Source organism: Galeopterus variegatus, unplaced genomic scaffold (assembly GCF_000696425.1).
Source record: "Galeopterus variegatus unplaced genomic scaffold, G_variegatus-3.0.2 Scaffold2678, whole genome shotgun sequence".
Lineage (NCBI taxonomy): Eukaryota > Metazoa > Chordata > Mammalia > Dermoptera > Cynocephalidae > Galeopterus > Galeopterus variegatus.
In genome coordinates, this window is record NW_007728789.1 from 54,388 (window position 1) to 63,986 (window position 9,599).

The window sequence follows — 9,599 nt, forward strand, 5'->3', positions numbered from 1 at the left end:
CAGGGATCGAACCCTAGAACCTGGTGTTTGTGTGTTCTCTCTGGTGGGCGATGATAACAGAGAGTGGTTCATGGGGCAGAAGATGTTTCTGGAAATAGAAAGCACTATAGCATACTATTTATAAACATGAACTCTAGAATCTATATTGGTTGAAGTGCTGGCTCAGCTGCCTGTAGTTAGTTCAGCTGTGAGCCTTACTTTCCTTATCTGTGAGTTACAGATCGTAATCCTACCTCACAGGTTTGTGTTCATAGGGTATGTAAATGTCTAGCATAGTACCTAATACTTAATAAATGCTCAATAAATGGCAGCTGTCATTTTCATTATTATAAAAGCAGACTCTGGGGTAGTTGGTCATTTGACATTCAAGAAATAATGACTCAAGAGTGTTTACAAATGGCTTTTTGGGGTTGAAACACTTTCTTAGAGGTGGTTGATGAAAGATTTTCCAATAAATGATTCATGTCAACATGGCTTAAGAATATCAATAACTACAAGTACAGAAAACTAATCTTGGAGAAAAAGAACTTCAGTTTTCTTTTTTTTTTTTATAAAGATGACCGGTAAGGGGATCTTAACCCTTGACTTGGTGTTGTCAGCACCACACTCAGCCAGTGAGCAAACTGGCCATCCCTATACAGGATCCGAACCCGTGGCCTTGGTGTTATCAGCACCACACTCTACCGAGTGAGCCACGGGCCGGCCTATTATAGAATTCTTAAATGAGTAAATTCGGTTTTACAGTCATTAAGGACCACTGATGACACTAATTACAATTTTATTGAAGACACAAATGTGCCAAACTGTTAGAACCAAACAAAGTTCATTGTTTTTGGCTATAATACTGAGTGATTTTTATAGAGTAGATTTGACTTATTGGGCTTTCAATTTGCTGGACTTTTAAGGAAGTTTGAGTTTTAGTATGTTTACAAATGGAAAACTACGTGCTTCAGAAAAATGTAAAGAAAGCTATGTTATATTTTTTCTTAAATTCAAAGCATAGTATAATTTATTCTATTGAAAGGTACTGAAAGGCGATTTAATAAATTTGAAATACATAATGTAGTATGTGATTATATGTGAGATGTTTAGCACTATTTTACAGTCTCACAAACACCTTTGCTAGTTGAATTGGTTACCTTTTTTTTTTTCTTTTGAGTTGGTTACAATTTCCAGAAGTTCTGCTTGATTTACTTGCTTGGTGAACACTTTTTGTTTCAAATGTAAAAAATAGTAAAATGATTTAAAATTTACAAATAGGTTTGGATGCAAAGCCCTATATTCCATTTGTTAGTTAATAATTTTGACCTCCTTTCCATTTTGTAAGTTTTGAGATTATGAGGCCTGCTTTTATTTTCTCTAAGTGCTAAAGAGTGGAATTCTAGTAGTCTGAACTGTAGATTACTCTGACTGCTAATGAGAAAAACATGCTCATTCTTCTCTATCACTGTACAAAAGCATTAGTATACTAGTTATTTCTAATAGAGAGATCTTGCAAGATACCAGTGCCTCAGTGATTGGAGCCATCCCTGTAGTTTTATTAAAAGTAACCTTTTAACCTCTACACCATAATTCTGACTGGTTATCTACCTAATTGGATGCTAATATATATATATTTTTTTGACCGGTAAGGGGATCGCAACCCTTGGCACGATGTTGTCTGCACCACGCTGAGCCAGTGAGTGCACCGGCCATTCCTATTTAGGATTCGAACCCACGGCCTTGGTGCTCCCAGCGCCGCACTCTCCTGAGTGAGACACAGGGCCTGCCCTGGAGCTAATATTTAAAGTGACAGTTCTACTTTCTGAAAGATGATGGGGGCATTAATTTAGTTAATCTACAATGCTGTAATATGGTGAAAATGAAGAATAAAGGAGGGTATCTCCACCAACTCCTCTAACACATAATGCTCGCTCTTCCCTCAGAACGTTCTGTGTTTAGGACACGAGACCTTCATATTTATGAATGACTGTCTACACAGACATCAGTCCATATATTAAATATTAGTGAGACTTAATTTTTCTTTTACAGATGAAAAATTAGTAGAATTTCTATTAGATTCTTCCCACAACCAACAGGATTATCTTGCCTGCTTGTACGACCCACTTTTTGAGGGGAAGCTGGCCAGTACAGGGATTAAACCTTGGACTTTGGTGTTATCAGTACCATGCTCTAACCAACTGAGCTAACTGGCCAGTCTCACCCACTTGTGAGGCTACTGGCATATGATAAAGCATGCTGTTCAGCATGTAGTGGTCCACGGTTTCTCTACCACCATGTCAAAAGTGGAAAAAAAGAAATGGAGAAATGGATTTTCTCTTAAGCCACGTCACCATGGCAACACTTTGAAAACTTTTATCTGAATAGCTCACTATAACATATGAAGATACTTCAAAAAGTTCGTGGAAAATTTGAATTAAAAGATAATACAAATATTTCCTGAACTTTTTGAAGTACTCCTGTATAACATCCATACATATGACAGTTCTATTTTTACATTCAAATGGAAATATAAGCACTGGTAAGTAAAATCACCCAACGCTAGGAATAGAGTTTGAGATCATATTCTAGGGTGGCTATTTTTATTTGACTGAAAATCCTAATTATTCAAATGTAAGTCTTATTTAGCTTAAGCTCTTTTATGCCAGATCTTTGGCGCTACTGGGTCAATAATTTGGCCTGATTATGTACTAGGTAGTTTAAGCATTGTTGGAAATCAGGTCAGGCCTTTGTGTATCAGACTGATTGAGAAGGCTAGCTCACCGGGGACTGTACACACAAAGCATACTATTCGTTTTGAGACAATCGGTGCCAAAGTCCCTTTAATCAAGGGTATAAACTAGGGTTGGGCTATAAGCTCCACCTAGTGGTTTCTCAAAGAAACGCAGGTAAAGCTAAAAACTAAAAAAAAAAAAAAATGTCTCCATGTCACAACCTCCTGGTAAAGATGAGCTACTAGTTGTTTCCCTGTGTAGGGAAAGTGAAGGAAAATGGTCAGGGCCCCTCAGATGTTCAGAATCTTGCTGAGCATTAGATGTGAATATGCACGTGTGCCCAGGTGTTCCTGGGTTATTCTCGAATGTAATTGAGCATGTGCGCCCAGGTGTCCTGGGTTATGGACTTGAGTATAAAGGATGAGTGGCTCTGATCCACAGGGCCCCCCACCCCCGCGGGGGCCACGGGGAGGCTGCTACTGCCGCTGGAGGCTACTGCTGCTGGAGGCTGTTGCTGCCAGTGCCCCCGGGATCTTTCCCAATTGCCCAGTGTGGATCTGCGTGTGAGGGGTCTGGTGACCCAGCCAGGCATGTGAGGTCTGACAATAAGCCCAACTAGACAAATCGTGTAGCCATACATCCTGAAACCCTGATCTGGAGACAGGGAGGTTAGTATGTGTGAAATAGTTGAAAGTGAAGTTCGGAAAAACATTAACATGTGAGGTCTGACAATAAGCCCAACTAGACAAATCGTGTAGCCATACATCCTGAAACCCTGGTCTGGAGACAGGGAGGTTAGTATGTGTGAAATAGTTGAAAGTGAAGTTCGGAAAAACATTAACAACAGTGGCATGGGGCAAATACAGGCTACTGGGCTTGAGCCAGGAGTGATCGCTTGAGCCCTGAGGAAGACCACTCAATGTGAGTGCGACAACACGTGCAGCTCTGGGAGCGAAATGCCCGGGGCCTGCAGGCCAGAAGCCTCCTGAGGCATGAGATACCTGTCTGCTACCTGTGCTGTCCCTGCAGCCCGGGAGGGGAACGCAGAGCCCTCAGCCAGCAGGTGCGGCTGGTCTGCCCCGGGCCACACCTCCATGACCACAGCCCTAGGCCTTGGAAACTGATCTCAATTTCCAGGACAGAAATGACCTGGACAAGTGTATTAAATTTTTTGCCCCCAAGACAGTCCAAGTGATTGTCCAGGATCGACTCAGTGAAAAGATTCGTACTCGTTCATCTTCATCCCCAGCTGGCCCAGATTGGTTCAACTTGGCAATCAAAGACATCCCAGAGGTTACACGTGAGGCAAAGATAGCACTGGCAGGGCAGCAGCCTGCTGTCAGGAGGTCTATGTGCACGATCTCACTCAAGACTTCTGAGGGAGAGTCTGTGGAGCTGGACATTTGGTGTCTTGAGACGAGTGAAAAGTGTGATAAACCAGTTTCCTACACAGTGTACAACAGACTGTCATTGTTGCTGAAGTCTGTTCTTGCTGTAACGAGGGTGACGCCAACACACAGACCCTCTAGAAAAGAAGGGTATGGATGTCATACTGTACAGGATATATTTTGGAGAAGTTCAGCTGAATGGCTTAGGAAAGGGCTTCTAGACAGTTTGTAGATGGGACAGTGGGCACCCCTGTGGGCACCTTCTTTCTTGTGCTTACAGAATCAACTTGGCATTCATGTCCACCAGGCAATTTAAGATGATCACTTTGTGGACCGCCCCATTCCAGCTCCTCTGCCATGCACCCCTGCAATTACAGAACTGCTTGTGAGGACACTGGCATGACATATCCATCTGTGGGAGATTCTCAAGAAGTGTGTACCATCTCTTTTTCCACTTCCCCTCCATCCCAGCTAATGGTTTCTGGAAAGGAAGGTGGGGTACCCCTTGCTCCCAACCAGCCTGCCCATGGTGCCCAGGCCAACCAGGAGAGGCTAGCAACTTAAACCCCTTCTGATGGCACCCACTGTGCTGTTCCATCTTCCAGCAGTGAGGATACTGAAAGTGCATCAAACAGCAGGGAGGGATGGGCCTCCCCCAACGATGTCTTGGAGACCATCTTTGTCCAAAAAGTGGAAGCTTTTGTTAACAAACCCATAAACCAGGTGACCCTGGCAAGTTTGGACATATGTTTTGCCATGTTTTCTCCCAAGAATCTGGAGCTGGATGATACCGATCCTGTGGTGAATTCCTCCAGATTCATCAGAGACCGAGTCTCCTCTTCAAGGCAGTCTGCACTCTGATGGCTCCAGCCCAGGCAGCAGCGGCAATACCCATGACGACTTCTTAATTATTGACTTTAAATGGCCTTTTTCTAAAGATGACATTCTTCAGAATCCCCCTCAGCTGAGCAGCCTCTCCATAGATATTGGAACACAGTACATGGCTGAAGACTTGGACCCATTACCAGAGAAGCTGGCTGTGCACAAAAAGTGTCCAAGAATTTGATGCCTTTGTAGAAACCCTGCAGTTAAAGTGTCCTCGAATACCAGCAGCATCCCCTTTTTGTGGCCCTAGGGGACAGAGAGCCACCCACTCATCGGCTGCTGCCATCCCTCATCCTGATCCAAGCCAGGTGGAGAGGAGGCTGGTTTTCCCCATGGGCACCCAGAAGGCCCGCTCTTGGACCTCCTGGAGACTCCATGGTGCAGTCAAGCCAAGTAACAGTGTTTGAGACGATTCACCCTCTGGCCTTGGAGATGAGAGGCCCTCTCCATGCCCTGCCCACTATCGGCTGCTTCACAGAGAGTGTCATCCCATTCCTCTTGCTCCCAGCCTCCTGCCTGGGGCTGCCCTGCGGCTGGCTCCTGGCCTGCCTGCTGTTACCATCTCCATTTGATATTCCAGCTGGCAGCCCAGAGACTGGTGCAGAGGCAGAAAGAGGAAGGTGACAGTGCTGGAAGAAGGTAGGGATCCTTTAGGGTCTCTTGGTTGTCTCCTTTAGTTCCTGCTATTTCTTCCTCTTTCTCTCCCTCTCTCTGGCCCCTGTGCCTGTACTGTTGACAATATGACAGGCCTGCCTGCCCAAGATGATAAGTACAAAGCTAGCCATTCTTACTCTTGAAGGTTGTGCCAGACCTTACTAGAGGGTCTGATCAGTCCTGTTGGCTGCCTGTGCTCAGCTACTTGGGAAATAAAAACAGAATCCTGTGTCTGTAGGTTTTTGTCACTGGGAGTCACAGTAAAGGTTGTTTTCTTTCCTCCTTCCCCCCATTGTTGCTCTTTGGTTATAGAACAAAGTAAACACATCACTTTCAGAGAAATCTGATATTTTATAGAGAAAATCTTTGAAGTTAGATTAAAAAAAAAAAAAAAGATGACCGGTAAGGGGATCTTAAACCTTGACTTGGTGTTGTGAGCACCACGCTCAGCCAGTGAACGAACCGGCCATCCCTATATGGGATCCGAACCCCTGGCCTTGGTGTTATCAGCACCGCACTCTCCCGAGTGAGCCATGGGCCGGCCCCAAGGTTAGATGTTTTAACTTGGGGACGGTGGAGGGCCTCTTCCTGGGAGAAAGGCCTCCCCTTGTGGAGGTTCCTTAGAATACAGGTTGCTGCTCTGAGGATCTTCTTTCCATTATAATATAAGGTGGGGTCAGCACCACGCCCACCCAGTGAGCAACCGGCCATCCCTATATGGGATCCGAACCCCTGGCCTTGGTGTTATCAGCACCGCACTCTCCCGAGTGAGCCATGGGCCGGCCCCAAGGTTAGATGTTTTAACTTGGGGACGGTGGAGGGCCTCTTCCTGGGAGAAAGGCCTCCCCTTGTGGAGGTTCCTTAGAATACAGGTTGCTGCTCTGAGGATCTTCTTTCCATTATAATATAAGGTGGGACACAAGAATAGGGCTGTTCGTGGGCAAAGTAACTGCTCAGAGTTGCTGCATTTGTTTTTTATTTTTTTTAATTTAAAAATTATTTTTATTTTTATTTTTAAATTTTATTTTGTCGATATACAATGTGGTTGATTATTGTGGCCCATTACCGAAACCTCCCTCCCTCCTCCTTCTCCTCCCTCCCACCCAACAATGTCCTTTCTGTTTGCTTTTTGTATCAACTTCAAGGAATTGTAGTTGTTATGTCTTCTCCCCCCCCCTTTTTTTTTGTGTGTGTGTGTGTGTGTGAATTTATTTATTTTTAGCTCCCACCAATAAGTGAGAACATGTGGTATTTCTCTTTCTGTGCCTGACTTGTTTCACTTAATATAATTCTCTCAAGGTCCATCCATGTTGTTGCAAACGGCAGTATTTCATTCGTTTTTATAGCTGAGTAGTATTCCATTGTGTAGATATACCACATTTTCCGTATCCACTCATCCGATGATGGACATTTGGGCTGATTCCAGCTCTTGGCTATTGTGAAGAGTGCTGCAATGAACATTGGGAAACAAGTATACCTTCGACTTGATGATTTCCATTCCTTTGGATATATTCCCAGCAGTGGGATAGCTGGATCGTATGGTAGATCTATCTTCAGCTGTTTAAGGAACCTCCAAACCATTTTCCATAGGGGTTGCACCATTATGCATTCCCACCAACAATGTAAGAGAGTTCCTTTTTCTCCGCAACCACACCAGCATTTATCGTTCAGAGTCTTTTGGATTTTAGCCATCCTAACTGGGGTGAGATGGTATCTCAGTGTGGTTTTGATTTGCATTTCCCGGATGCTGAGTGATGTTGAGCATTTTTTCATATGACTGTTGGCCATTTGCATATCTTCTTTAGAGAAATGCCTACTCCTATGTTTTCTTTAAGAAGTTTTATTGTTTCAGAGTGTATATTTAATTCTTTAATCCATTTTGAATTGACTTTAGTGTATGGTGAAAGGTATGGGTCTAGTTTCACCGTAACCCAAAATAGTATGGTACTGGCATAAAAACAGACACACGGATCAATGGAATAGAATAGAGAATCCAGAAATCAACCCAGACACCTATAGCCATTTGATCTTTGACAAAGGCACTAAGCCTATACACTGGGGAAGAGACTGCCTCTTTAGCAAATGGTGCTGGGAGAACTGGATATCAATATGCAGGAGAGTTGCTGCATTTGAACTGACAACAGGCTTTACTTTGGTCACCTACATATTCCTGGTGAGTGCCTTAAGTCTCTCACAGCTTCTGCAGAGTGACTGACTTCCTTTCTGGCAGCCCAGGAAGTCTTGCCTGCTAAATGTGATGACTCACCAGAATTGTGCCATATGTAGTGCCCTAGGGGCATTATGTATACCCCTGTTGCTGGGGTACTTGTTCCTGATCCTTGGGACTGGACTGTGGAGCTTTTCTTCCTTCTGCTTGGGCCTGGCCCTCTAATCCCAGTGTCTGTACAGTGCTTTGGGGTTTTACAAGCTGGATTGGTTCCTTGTTGAGAAACCAAAGTTGGGCATATGATTGACTTAATCCTTCAGGCACTGTTACTTGAATAAGTCAAGTGTCTAGCTTCACCTACCTACCATCTACCCCTCCCAGTCTAACTGGTAGCCCTGGCCAAGGAGAACTAGGCCTCTTGGCCCACCTGGGGTAATCATTGGCAGCAGCTGTTCTTCTGTGGAGCAGGTGGCTCTCCATTGCTTGTTAGTAAACGGCATGTGACACTGTTCCCACCTCCAAGGCTGAACTGTGAGGGTTGCCCCTTTGCCTACTTCTGCTGCCACAGAGAAGTGCTGCCAGTGGTGGCTAGTCAGCCCTCCTGTCTTTGGGCCAGAGCACATCCTTGGCCTGCTGAACCAATCAGCAGCGCTGAGAAGGGGGAAGGCCCCTGCTAAGTTATTGATGCCCCCATATCGCAGCTGCTGCCCTTTTTCTGAGGCCTTGTGTGGAAAGGCCTGTTAGCTATTGTCCAAGACAGTCCTCTTTTACTCCCTAATTGTTCGCCTCTGTATGCAGCAGCCTTTCTCCAGGAGCCTGTAAAGCTACACGACTATGCCATTTGTTGAGTAAGGCAAATCATAATTGAAGCCAAAATGTTTCATTATTTTAGTTATAGTAAGTTTCCATTTATATTGTCAGAGATAAGGCTCTTTGTACAGACTGGGTCCCCAGACCCCTCACATGCAGTTCCATGCTAGGTAATTGGGAAAGATCCCGGGAGCTGTTGGCAGACTACATGAGCTCAGTCCTCAGCAACCGCAGCAGCAGCTTACAGGTCTGGTTGTGGCGGTGGCCTCTGGGAGGATCCCAGGGGCACTAGCAGTAGCAGCAACACCCTCCAGCAGCAGCAGTGGCCTCCCCATGCCCCCCCCGCCCCCCGGGACATCCCAGGGGTAGGGGCCCCGTGGATCAGAGCCACTCATCCTTTATACTTAAGTCCGTAACCCAGGACACCTGGGTACACATGCACAATTACATTGGACAATAACCAAGGAACACCTGGGCACATGTGCATATTTACATCAAATGTTCCGTGCATATCTACATCAAATGTTCGGCAAGATTTTGAATACCTGAGGCGCCCTGACTATTTTCCTATATTTTCCCAACAAAGCCCATCCCTAAAGAGGCCAAAGGCTAAGCCCTTGACCTTGAACTGAGCCTGGGAGGAGCAAAGCAACTCTCAAGGCCAGTCCTTGGCCCTCTGCCCTATATAATTAAAGCTAAGAGCCCTAGGCTGACTTCTAAAGCACCCTGGGCATAGGCTGGGACCAGTCATCTGTCTGAAGGTACAGAGTCCCTTCTCCTCCTCCAACCTAGTTTGGAAATAGTGAGCTGTATACTTCAAAATATATTCAAGAGATTTCTAATAAATTATTTTCCTGTAAAAAAAAAAAAGTGAAGTCCCAAAGTCAGTGATTCCTAATCACTGGAGAATTCATTTAAGATAGAGAATCAGGCTGGCTGATTAGCTCATTTGGTTAGAGGACAGCCTTGTAACACCAAGGT

General features: G+C 44.9%; 1 pseudogene; it reads left to right on the plus strand.

The window, feature by feature from the left end:
- Positions 1-3,830: 3,830 nt before the first annotated feature.
- LOC103598586 lies at positions 3,831-5,394 on the plus strand (annotated as a pseudogene).
- The last annotated feature ends 4,205 nt before the right edge of the window (positions 5,395-9,599 follow it).